Here is a 13,551-nt window from a genome sequence, read left to right as displayed (position 1 = left end):
CTGCATAATCCTGTTGTCAGATTGCATCTCTATTTCTTGTACAACTGAGATACCTAGCCTAGGGAACAATTGTTGTTAATCAGCTCTGAGAACATTGTCTCTGTGCTAAAAATAATGAAAAGTTATTTAAAATTACTTTTCACATGTCTTTATGACCACATGTGGAACAGATGTATTTAGCTAGTGTATCATATTTGGTCAAAAATGTAATAGATCCAAAACTTCAGGTCCTTGCTGTTCACCAGGTGGCATGAGCTCTGTGTAGAACATAAAGGTAGTGTTCAATTATTATTTATCAACATCTTTAAGACAGTACCAGGTGACTGATCTTGACAGAAAGTTTCACTGATGTGAAACCAGTTACTACTATCAGTTAAGGACTGGTAGTAGGACACTTGACACTAGTGTATGTACTCCTGAAATAAACAGTTCTAGGCACGTGCTTCACGTGCATCCTAGTGCATCCTCCTCATGTTGTTTTCTTTTGCTCCCTTACTCCATAAACATCCCCAGAACTTCCCTGATGTGCTTTCTTCTCCTGTTTGTTGTCCCATTCCAGCACGTCAGAACTTTCCTTTTTGCTGGTCACGTCATAGATACAAATTCACATCTTTGGACACTCTTTATGCAGTGGTCTTACTTCTACCTGCAAAGCTTTTAGTTGTGACGTTTGTGCCCTGGGCAGCCTACAACTTTGGCCTTGTTGTTAAGCCTGAGAGAGACTGCTATTTTATGTACCTGTAAATAGGCAGGAATCTGAAATTGAGAAAAACGCAACCTCCCCCTTTCTGCCCTTGCCAAAATAGCTTTCCCAATCAGAAGAAAAACCCTCCGTGATAAAGATTTCCAGTAAAATCATAGGACTTGGCATCAGTGTAAGCTGGTTATCCATCTGCTCAGTGCTTCTTCTCGAACTGTTCCTAACATTACAGAAATTCATTTTTGTTCTAATCAGACAAGCTGTCCTTTTTTTTTTTGTCTGAACTAAAAATAGGAAGTGCCAGATTTTAAGTATTAATTACATTTTCTTGATAAAAGTATTTTCTTGTAATGGATAATCTGTCCTTACGCATATATGTTTTCATAGCTGCACTCCCCCACCCAGCTGTGTGTGTGTATATACATATATATGTATATATGTAAAACCAGAACTATATAATTGACATATAATATAATTCTATGTCTTGAATACATGGAAATGTAGAATAACTATTTTTGTTTCAATATTCTGATTTCTCAGAACTATTTGGGTGTACTTATTGTCTGTGATAGTACTGCAAAACTAATAGTGATAGAAGAAAAACTGAAAGGTATCAATGTTTTGGAGATTTTTTTGGTATGCCTTATGATTTAGAATTGAATTAGAGTAACGTTGACAGATTAAAGGGGGTAAATTTTGTTCCCATTAAAATCAACATGGCAAGCTTTTTCTCATTCTAATTTTTCACACTTTGATTGTACTAATTTCTTCAGATCCTTATTTCTGGATTTTAAAAGTTTTCTGACCAACATCCTTCTTAAATATTTTGCCTTAATTTTTTGCTGCTACTATATATTGACAATATTTCCAGTGAATTGAATTTATGTATGTTTTGCTTATGAAATCACAAATCAATATGTTTAAATGTGTGACAGTTTATCTTTATTTCTGTCTTGCTGTTTTCGTGTCCACTGCTTGAAACTGGAGGCTTTACAGTGTGATCAAAATGTCTATGCAGACAATTCACTGTCTCTTGTTTAATTATGTCCTTTCTTTTTGTAATACCCCTAAAACCCAGTCTGTCCTGACTAGAGGCCTCATGTTGCTCATTATGGTTTCTGTAGCATGATCATCTCCGACTTTTCTTGCCAGTGAAATTCTCTAACAAAAAACCTAATTACTCTGACTCTCAGACGGTATGTTTAGTATTCCTGTCTTAATTTTTCAAAATTCAGTAAATTATTGCCACTACATTCCAGTTCTCCTTCTCTTACTTTTACTTATATTTTTACTTACTTTCTGCCTTCCCTCCTTCCTTTGAAATTTCCTTTTACTCCATGAACTTTGTGATTTTCTGTGTTGCCATGTATTACTTTCAATTTTTTTCATCTCTTTCATGTTCCTTTTTACATTTCTGATTCTGAATTACTGTAAAGTTTTTAGAGCAGGGACTTTCTTTTGCTTGCCTGTGAAGTATTGGTTCTTTTCCAATAATGGCATTAGCAGATAGTAGACACACTATCTGATATGGTATTGATGGTAGTAGACATGGTAATATTAAAAGATGTTGATTGACTTGGAGAAGCTGTGTTTGTTTTAATTTTAATACTTGATCCACTTTTGTTTAATCTCTGTGCAAGCTACATTAGGGAAACACCATTCTATTTTTATGGTAAAGAGTATCAGGCAGATACTTAGTTGCAGGAGCCAGACTTCATTTACTGTTCTGTTTCTCATACGAATAATTTTTTTCCTAATATCAGTTTCTGAAGAAACAAACTGGGATAGGAATGTTTCCTTGTTTGTTGATGAATGCTCAGAAGCAGTGCTGTGTGATCCAACTGTGCATGAACCAGCATCAGAGGAGACTGGCAGACCTGTTGTGCCAGCAGGGTGCTCAGGAATTTGTTTACGGGGAGCAGTGCTGTTTGTAAGCACTGGCTTTGGAGTGGAAGGCAGGCTGGGATCTGCGCGCTGCTCTAAGGGGCACTGGCTGCCTATTCCTTTCTCTGTCCCAGCTCTTTCTGTACTACTTATCCTCTTTGTGGTCCCGATATTCCTCACATTTGCTGCCAATGTCTTGCCCTCTCCCGGTCCTTTTCATCTGCTTTCAAGTCTTCCTCAATCAAACCTATTCATTTTGCTCTGGTTCTTTCCATTGATCTCATCTTGTTGCTCAAGAGCTCATAGTTCCTCCATCCAACTTCATACATGCTTTTTCTTGATTTCCCACCTCCCTCACCCACCCCATATTTTTATACTTGTCCAAATCACATGTTGGTTCCCCACCTGGTTTGTGTTCTCGTTGGTTATTCACACTCAGCATTCATGAGAGTGATGTCTCTGGCTGTTATATAGGAAGGTAGGTAGCTCTACCGAGCACATAAAAGATCTGTTTTTTTTTGTGTGTGTCTGTGTTAGTTTCTTTTTCTTTTTGCCTGAAAGGGATTATTTTTTGTACGGGTTTAGGTAAATTTCTTAAAAGAATGTTAAAGGCATATTGAACCTTGAGCCTTTGTTTCAAAATGAGAGTTATATTAACTGCGTGTTGCTACCCTCAAGGGAATTCTTTTGTCCTGTTGTTCTTTCTTGCATGTTGTTCTCTCTGCATGTGTAAAATTGTGAACTAGAATCTCATTTAATAAAGCGCATATCCGAGGGACAGAATAAGGTGTAGGGAGGAACTATGTTTTCTTTAGTTCTGAGTCATTTTCAACCTTTACTGGAATGTGAATCAGATGACCTTCCTTTGACAGTACACACTCGTCATCCCATTTTATAAAGCGTGGTATTTCTGAATCTGCTACAGATAATTTGGATTGTGATACTGATCATACCTTCTCAATTTCTTTTTAAGATCTTGATTGAAAACAGGCTGTGATAACGTGGTATTTTATCCTTGAATATGTGCGTGTGTTTCGATGTGCAGAAAATGTGTCACTGAAAAGCTAGCTACAAAACGTCACTGGCCAAGGTGGAAAAATTAATTCAAGATGGGATGCTTTAGTGGGCTGATATCATTGTAATGATTTTTGTGTCATAAAATTTTTGTGTCATAAAAGCTAGAGGCCATAATTGCAGATATTTATAGCAAAGAAACTTTCTGCAAGGGAAATGCTGGCAGAGTGGAGATACCAGAAGGCTAAGTGTTATAAATTGACAGGTAATAGGAGGTAAATTGGGTTAGATGTTTCTGAGTAAATGAAGTGCTAGGGGGTGCAAGCGTAATAGTCTTGGAGAGAAAGTCTCTCTACTCTTTATAATCTTTCTGGAAAAGATGCTCAGTTGGCGATGTTCATTGGCATCTTTCTGATGTCTGAGGGAATGTACCAAAGCATTTATAATGGAGAACAGCACTTCCACCCTGACTTCTTTACCAGTGGAGTCTTGTTAGAGCAATTGTTACTATTTTTTCTCTGGGTGTGCCTTATCTTAATGAAATTGTTAGAAGATAGAGTTCAACAAGAGAAACTACAAATGTTGATTGGTTTTTATACCATGGAATTTGCTTTAGGCTAACCCATTTCTTGACTGAAATCCTTTGACACACACAAAAAGCATGACTATCAAAGACAGAAATTATGCATAACTGAAGAAGCAAAAAGCCTTCACACAGCCTAAAGATGTCATTATTGTCCTTTGTTCATTACCCAGATTTCCCACATAATACTATGGTTTAGTTTGGGCAGTAAGTCATCTACCAACCTAAAAAAAAATAAATCTAAAATGCAGATAGGATTTATTGAGAAAACCATTAAAGTCTGGGACCTTCAGCATTATCTGTTGTCACAGGTGTCTGCATGTTACGTCAGGAATTCTTAACTGGGTCTGTCTTGAGGAAGATTAACGAGTCCAGCTCCTAGTTGTAAGCAGGGAGCAATTGTAGGTGCTCGTTAATTGTTCCAGAAGTCTGTTAATCCTGGAACGATCATTCTCTCTCTTCTAGCTTGGATGTGGTTAATTTTTGTAGACTTTCCTTTTGCTTTCTTATATCTAAAAGCATGCTTTTCCTTTCAGGAAAAACAAGAACAATAAATTGCTGCACCTTTCACATACCCTTTTTAGGATTACATTACCCTTAGGACAGAAACTGGAAAAGGAATTGTATGCAGCCGGTACTGGTGGGTTTGTTGATCAGTGTTCGTAAGGGGCATGGTGTCATGGGCACAGCAGTGAGAGTGCAAGATGTTTGCGTGTTCCCGTTTGTTGTATGCTGTTGCCTGTCACTTCAGATGGGAGTAGGAGGAAAAAAAAAAACTTTTGTGAGAGTGGAGAAACTGTGTTTTACCCCAAGTAACAAAATACTTGTTGCTTACCCCAGAATGGTCTGGCTAATGCTGCATTTCCCCACTTTTAAAAAAGTGGACTTACATCGGCTTCCCCTGCTCCCATGCATTAAATACTGGAGGAAAAATACTTCTAGCTGTTACATGATGGTTTTCATCTCTAAGTAATTGTATATGTGATTATTAATTGCTTTAGTTGTCGTGTCAGTCACTACTAAAAGATTAATTCTGATGAAGATGGCTATAGTGTATTTTGGATTTTTTCGTCCTTTTGTGCTTTTTTTGAAGGAGCTTAATAGACCTCTGTTTTGTCTGTTGCATGTCTCAGCTCCTCTCTTGCTTTTATTGCGTATTTATTTTTCTTCTTTGTTATGCAGCTGTGGAGTTCTTATCAATAAAAATGTAATGAATTTGAAATTGTGTTGTATTACATTGCTTCTGACCTCAATAATAAATTATGATCACCTCTTCTCTTTTGAACAAATCAGTTTGAAACACACTTCAGTGATATTATGGATTTGGCCCATCACCAGATATAGATTTAGTTGCCTGATTTGACTGCATGAATGGTGCAAAAGAGTTGGCAAGAACACGAAATTGAACAGCTGCTGAGAAGGGAAAGATCTTGAGGAATCAGGGAAATAATAGGATTGGTAGTACTAAGGGAAGGAGCAAGCACTCTTTTTGGTGGTAGCGTGCATGTATATTGGATTAAATTAGATTGGACTGTGGAACCTCAATACTAGTATTAAATATGTAGAGGAACAGAAATCCAGACACCTTCTGAATTATCTTAATAGAAATTTATAGTTAGAATATTGACAGCAAGTACATTTTAATGCAAAAAAAAGACTACCGCATCCTGCTTTGAAATTTGTTGCTACTCCACATGCTTGTCTGCCCCTTCTTTTACCCTTTTTTTCTGTTGCTCATTCCATAATACATGTTCACTTACTCTTGTTTTTATGTATTTTCTTTCTATCCCACAGACAACTTTATTTCTGAGTTGTATTTGAATATGAAAAAAGAGGGGGAGGGAGAGGAAGAAAAGGAGGAGTAGAAATCTCCGAGAACACTCTAGTCACTTAGAGGAAAATTGCCTACAAGTATGAGATGACTAAATTAACTTGTAGAAATGTAATCTGAAAGCATCAGATCTCGTACCTGTAACTTACAAGCACACTTTAGCTTGTCAAAGAAAATTGATCTTTATAAATATCTCTGTGTAAAGTAACATTTAACTACAGACAAAGCATTTTAAAGTCTTCAAAGTGTTTGATTTGGTCATGTTATCTTTTTATTTAAAAAAAAATGTAGTGAGTATTTGTGTTTAGTGCTGCACTTCAAAATAGTTCATTTGAACTTTAACAGTTTTCTTGTGACTGTTCATTTACTAGTAGTGGAGTCCTATAATAGTTCTTTTTGCAAACCTTTATTGCCTTTTTGAAAAACCTTTCCTCTTTAACTTATTTTAATATACTACCGTTTTCTCCCGCTACAGTGATTACAAGAAACTGCGATAGTGAACAGAGGAACCCCTTTGGGAAGTAAAATTGGAGTATGAATTAAAGACCTGTGTTTACGAACTTGGTTGGTAGAGGGAAAGAGTATTTATAGTCTAAATCTTACCATGAGCAAGAAACAGTGGAGGACATCTATTGATTTTAAGAAAGTTGCAGAGAGATGTAAAAATGTTTACCTCACAGTTGCAAATGTTTTAGGTGGGTGACAGATGCTGTAGATGATATTTTTTCAAAGTATCTAGCATAAAATAATCTGAACTATATTCCTGAAGTCTGTCAATCTCCCAGACTGGTTGTAAATTGTAAATATCTCATTCAAAAAAAGCCTAGTGAAATAAGTTTGTTCTGTTACAAAAATAACTCACTGAACAAGCTATACTATACGATTAAACAGCTGCTGTAATGCCTTTTTAAAAAACTGTTACTAAGGCATTGAACAACTACTGCTGAAAATGTAATTTTATGTGAATAGAATTCATTTAATCATGAAAGGAAAGCACAGGAGATTAATCCAGGGAGAATAGAACATGGACAAGATATATTTTGGTGACAGTGATAGTGTACACCTACGATATCAGTCAGGAAGAGATGACGTCCACATAATGTGTTAGGGATGATTTATATAATTTACATTACAATAGGTAGAAGAATTCTTGAACAGCCTATTAAGGGGAGTATGTATAGGGGTTTAAGAAAGTGGCTTTTTCTAGAGTCTGTTTTTCGCTATCTGAGTTCTGATAGCTTGGCACTGCTAAACTTAGAAACAGTTCCATTTCCTCCTCTTTACTCCTTGCAGCACATTTTAAAACATGTATACTTTTAATTGTTTGGTCACAATATTTGTCATTATTTGCTTTTAGGCATTAGACAAAAATACTACCAACAAACACCTTTCAATTACATTTGCTTCGTTACTAACTTGCAAAATGTGAGAAATAGCAAACATTATTTTAAAAAAAAATTAAGTAGTGTTTGGGATAAATCTGAAGAAGTGAAATTTCCTGCTGTTCCTTTCCCTAGCTCAAATCCCTCATTGTTTTTGGTATTACCTGAAGAACAATGGATCAGGTTCTCTCTAGTCAGGCTAACTAACCCGAACATATCCAGTAAAATTCATAGGTTACAAAGCCAAGGGAACCATTTTTGACCAGGTGAACTTTTCTGCATTACACGAGCAATCATAAACAAAGTTATAAAGTGTTAGTTGAATTAGGGCACGTCTCTTAGTATAGCTACTGTCAATAACAACTGTCAGTCTTGATTTAAGTAATTTCAGTGATGGAGGATCCCCAGAACTCCTGGAAGGCTGTCCCATTGAGCTCTTTGACTCATCCAAGGTACACTGCTACCCTCGCTGTTCGAAGGCAGTTCCACTCTAAGCCTCTACACCCTGAGGACTGCGGAGAGTTGCAGAAAAAACACACACACAAATGACAGATGAAATTCATTGCAGATGAAGATTAAGTGATGCACATGGTTTGGGTGGGGGATAGTCCCCTATCAAGTACAAAGACTTCTGAAGTGGTTGTTACTACTCAACAGTTGAAAAGAAATCAGAAAACACATTATGATGACAGTATGTAAATCAGTGACACAGCTGTATCACATATACCTTTTTCAGTTTGGGTCCCAGATGCTCCCTAAGGAGAAATGCAAAAGTACAGAGAAGGGCGGTAGGGCGTCTAACAGCATGGAAGGGCTTTCACACAAGGCATGACTGAGGATGTTATGAATAGAATAGAGGTCTTCAGTCTTGAGATGACGGATGACTGAGAATGGTTTGATGAAGCTGTATAGGAGGGAGTATTGAATGAAGCTGGCTGTCAGCAAATTCAAAACAAAGAAGGAATTTTTTGATGTTACTTGTAATTAAGCTATGGAAGTTTGTCACAGGATCTTGTGGAAGCTTGCATTTTGCACAGGTTCAAAAACCAACTAGAAAAAATCCTTTGAAGGCTATCTTATTTATAAGACATCATCTCTGGCTCAAGAAATCCCTGAACTACAAATAGAGGCTGGCGGAATATTTCTGAGGAAATGTCACTGTCTGTGCCCTGTTCTTAGTCTTCCCTAGACTTGTACTGTTGGGCAATATTTTAGGCTATATAGAACGTCTGATTTCATCTGGTATGACCTTTGTCATGAGATGCATTTCTTTCTTCCCTGTTTGTAATCTGTTGAATCAATAATATATATAGTTAGAGATGCTGTTGGCCCAGAAAATGTTGGGAGGTGTTGCAGTCATGTAACGGATTCACTTTTCTGTATTTTTTCTTTCTATTTTCAGTTGTATTTTGCAAGCTTGCTGACTTTACCATTATTTAATATATGTATGTATGTAGTAGGGGGGGGAAGCAAGTTGTAAAGCTTATTGAATCAACACTGCTTAACAGGGCTATAAATATATAAATCTGTATTTTCAGTGTTTCGTAACTGCAGGAATTTGAAGAAGGCCAAACAATATCTTTCTTGAATACTGAAAAAATGTTATCAAATGGAATGAGTTACGTAAATATAGGCCCGCCTGTTTGACACCAATTCGGGGGGGGGGGGGGGGGGGGGAATGGAAAAACTGATACTGGATTTGATTAATTAAAATTTGAAGTGTGGATGCAGGCCTTGCTAGTTGGTCAAGGACCCAGCATCATCACAAGAGGGAAGTGGAGACTGCCAGGTTGCAGCTTCTGAGTTACCAGGAGCATGCAGTCACATCTGCTGTAACAAAGGTTCCTTCTGCGCAAATGCTGCTTTGCCCTATCAGGCCCCTGCACAAAGCCCTTTGTATCTGCAGCAAAGGTATGTAAGCCCTCGTACTTATGTCAGAGTTCGTATCAATGGAGGACTGAACTCTTGTTGCGTCCTCTCTTGTGACTATGAACTGTTTTTGCCTGATCTGACTCAGCAAAACAGACCACAAAAGGGTAGCAATATAGCTAATACTGGTCAGTTTGTGGAAGATGTCTCTTTACATTTGGTCAAATTCTTTCAGCTAGTTACAGGTTTGATTGACAAAGGTACCGCATAATTATGGTAGGCATATGACTCTCTATCTCAGGGCAAGCTGCTTAGAATATTATTATGTAAAAATCAGTAGGACGGGAAGACAGGGTTAAGAATATGATAGTTCACAGATCTTGAAAAGTAATCATGAGTAGGGAGTGATGTATGGCAGTGTTTCTACTGGAGACCTGAAGTATTTAGTAAGAGTATTACTATACTTCTGCATTTCCATTCACTTACAAAACAGTATTGAAAAAATCACTGGTGAGCATATTGGTAAGTGATAAATAACAGGAAAAGCACATTCAGACCCTGCAGCCAAGGTTCTCACTATACCGTGCCCATTCAAGCATGGGGGCTCAGCCAGTGGTCTGTATTTAGGTAGAAGAAATGCAAGCTGAATCTGCTGAATGAGATTCACTGAAGGAGTGAGTTTAGAAAAGGTCTGTGTGTTCTGAACAACTCAGTATGAATTTCTAGTAAAATGCTGTGATTAAAAGTGCAACACAGTCCTTGTATAGATGTATGTATATGTATAAATAATTGTTAGGAGTCAGGATTTTTTTTTCCTCATGTGCATGGTATTAATAAGACTGCATCCAATGTAGGTTTTAAATTGTTTAAAATACAGGCAATGCAAAAATGTTCACTTAATGCAGTTTTATGAGATTTTTTTTAAGATTGACAAAATCTTGCATTATTAGACTTACAAAAGGGTATTTAATGTATCAAAATAAAAAAGACTGAAAGGTGACATTTACTAGATTCAAGTAAAGGGATCAATCCAGATATTGAAAGAGCTCTGATTAAAAAGAAACAATTAAAATTAAAAGCTGAAGTGATGAAAATTCAAATTGAATTACAGGAAGGAAATTCAAGTCTGCTGAAATAAGTTAAAATAACCTTTGCATTTCTTTTCTTCTCATGTATTGAAATTAAGACTGGTTTCCTGAAAGATATGAATTGATCAGCCAGTAAAAACAGTTGCTTAATGTAATGGTATATAGGTTTATAGGTTTTGATCTACGTGTGAATAGGTCTGAGGAAATGTTGAAATGGGTGATTATAACACTAACTGTTCTGGAGCATGTACTGGTCCTGTGAAGATGTTCTTATTTTGATTCTGCCATTAGGCTGTTGATTCACCTTTTCTGATGCTCAGTTTCCCAATTAGAAAGAAGAGAAAAATGTCTATTTTGATTTATTTTTTTTATTCACACCTTAAGAACATTTTTTTTTCCCAAACCTAAATTATCTTGAGATTTTCGTTGTTTAGGATGTTCATGCAAACACTTCTGTTAATGTAGCTTCATTTGGTAAAACTGGTTTCATACATATGAATAGAATTCAGAAATTTTAGGCTTCTAAGCTATTACTGGATGCCACATGGTCTGAGTGGAAGTCACCTGTGTACATCCTCTTGCTTCCTTTTATTTCCCCAAGCAAAGCAAGTACTTTACAGCTCCATGCAATATATTTTCTCAGGCTTCTGCATGGTTCTCTTAAACATTCTCTGGAAAATGTCATCTTGAACAATCTAGGGCAAAGGTTAAAATGATGTATAGATATTTTTGAGGAATAAACCCATTCATTGGAAGTACTGGCTCATATTATCTGCATGTACTGAAGTGCTTCAGTGCCCTTTTCCTCATTACAGTAACACTTTATGGGGAAGGGTTGCTGGGGAGGAAGTAACCAAGGGCCTTGATGGAGATGCAATTCCCTAAGTCTGTGCAGCTACTTGTTGATTTCTTTTAGCTGATAACTAACTAATAACTACTAAGAGGGGACAGTTTGGACTTCTGGTCTGTGCATCATTCTTATAATTTCTAAAAGGCTCATTAAACCATACCATGTCACTTCAGTGTTCGTTACCTATTAAATTAGTTGGTAAAAGGGTCCTATACATATGTACCACGTGTGCCATTTTGCTGAGCAGGAGTCCTCTCTTTAGGCAGTTGATTGTAGTTACTTTGTGACATAATTTACCCATTGCACATAGGTGAGTAACTTTTTGATTAGTTGGACATTGCAGATTGTGATAAAAGTGGAAAATAAATATCAAATCAGTGCTCTCAGATGAGGTACTTTTACATATTTACACATTTTGGTAAAAATTCTGTGATGTATTAATTTACGGGTGCGTGGAGATTTGGATTTTGGAACTTGATAACGAACTGTTTGTTTGTGCTCAGTTAATACATCAAATTCTGTCCTTCTGAAGACGTGTGAGAGGAATAATGCACTCAAATGACATTTGTCTTAAATTAAAGATTACTAATAAATACATTGAAAAGAATTGAGAAGATGTTTAAAACCCCATCTTTTTAAAAGTATTAGTTATATCTAGTCTTCTAAAAATACAAGTTGTATCCAATCCTCCTTCCTAAAAATAAACTTTCCACTTGTTCTTTGCCCTCACATATTTTCAAATCAGAGAGCTTAAGAAACCTTAGCTGCAACTCTCTTTAAAAGTTTCTGAAACACTAGGTTTTGAATATGCTTTTTGAGGGCTTCATTGAACAATAACCTGATTTTTTTCTTAAATTGGCATGTTGGCTAACTGTTGGTAAACATGATAAACAATACCTTTTATAAAAAGAGGAGGCTCAGAAACCAGATGCAATGTCCAGCTTTTCCATTGTGAAAACAGTAACTGGAGAATCAAAACGTGAATTATAAATCTGATTGTTCTCTCTCATTCACTACCAACCCTGAACCAGGTTCAGCAGACACGTGTCTGTATTAAATCAAATGACAAAAGCTGTATCTGCCGCTTGTTATAAGCGTTACCTTGTTGTACTAGGTTTGTCAGTTCAAGTTATGGAAATCCTGACTTGTCACTGAAACTGAAAGCCAGTATTACTTTGTTATGTATTATAAAGAACCTAATGCTTAGGTGATGCTTTTTTTTTTTTCATTGTATGTTAGGCAAGAGACAAAATACCAGTGCATGTTGTATAGGAGCAGTGAGTAGGCAGGAAGAATTCTTACTGGATTGATGTAATACGTGAAGTGAGGCATAATAAAAATAGATGGAGAGATGTTAGTGGTTTATTAGGCTGTTGTGAAAGGAGCGGTTGGAGGTACTTACAAAAGAAAAGGACAGAAATTGGGGACACACAGAGTGCTGGAATCTGTCGGCAACAAAACGGCTGAGTGAAGGATAGGTGCACTAGCAAAAATTCCCAAGTTCTCGTCAAATTACACCAAAGGGGGACATGGAAAAGGGGTTTGAATAATGGAAACTTCTTTGCCTGTATTAAGCAGAAGACTTGAGCTTGAATGTTCAGAGGGTATGAAACTTTTTTTTCTCTTCCCTGTCATGGCTTTCAAGAGTGGGATCTTGCAGGAGGAATTTGAGGTACACAAAGTATTCTGTAGTAATACACATGAGATGTCCCCTCTTTTGCAAAGGTCTCTTGCATATCTTTCCTGGTAGAAATACCAGGATTTTGGGAGTATGCTGTTGACTATTATATTGAGAAAAGGTTCTGCCAGAGTATCAACTCCTGGATTTCAGTCTCAAGGTACTCTATCAGTCTTTGGCAAGAATTCATAAACTCTCTGATCATAAGCGAAGGGTTCAAAAAAGGCGCCTGTGAATGTTGAGTTATTCTGTCTTCTAGCAAGCAACAGGCAAGATAGAGACCATTTTAATAAGTGAGAAAAACAGAAACAGGAAAAAAAAACAGAAGGATTGGTGGATACATTAAATAAAGATGTGCTAAATGGAAAATAGGGAGGTGATACAGAGAAAAGTAGAGAAAAGATATTTAAAACAATGCTGGAAATAGAAACATTGCATCTTAGTAAATAGAAAAACTGGCGTGAAACCAGTAAAAGACAATATGAGCGAAGATGTAGGTTTTCAAAGCTAATACATACAAAATTTACTAATGTAATAAAAAAGTGGTGAATTAAATGATACAAAGCTATTTATGCTTTTTCAGTTTCAGGGGGTGTGTTTTTGGTATGTGCAAGCACAGATATCTTTCTCCATGACTAGTAAGTGTAGTCTTTTGACTAAGAGATGCTGTGT

At 36.6% G+C, this 13,551-nt stretch overlaps 2 protein-coding genes across 2 annotated transcripts in view; one reads left to right on the top strand and one right to left on the bottom strand.

Moving 5' to 3' along the window:
* AVEN (apoptosis and caspase activation inhibitor) overlaps positions 1-13,551 on the top strand; it is a 103,236-nt gene that overhangs the window by 29,855 nt on the left and 59,830 nt on the right. The window lies entirely within an intron of this gene.
* The window catches only part of CHRM5 (cholinergic receptor muscarinic 5), a 56,606-nt gene that overhangs the window by 38,529 nt on the left and 4,526 nt on the right, over positions 1-13,551 (bottom strand). The gene's annotated exons all lie outside the window — the stretch shown is intronic.

The sequence above is a fragment of the Anser anser genome, assembly GCF_964211835.1.
Source record: "Anser anser genome assembly, chromosome: 5".
Classification (NCBI taxonomy): Eukaryota; Metazoa; Chordata; class Aves; order Anseriformes; family Anatidae; genus Anser; species Anser anser.
Note: the sequence above shows the minus strand (reverse complement) of the source record. Positions and strands in the feature narration are given on the sequence as shown.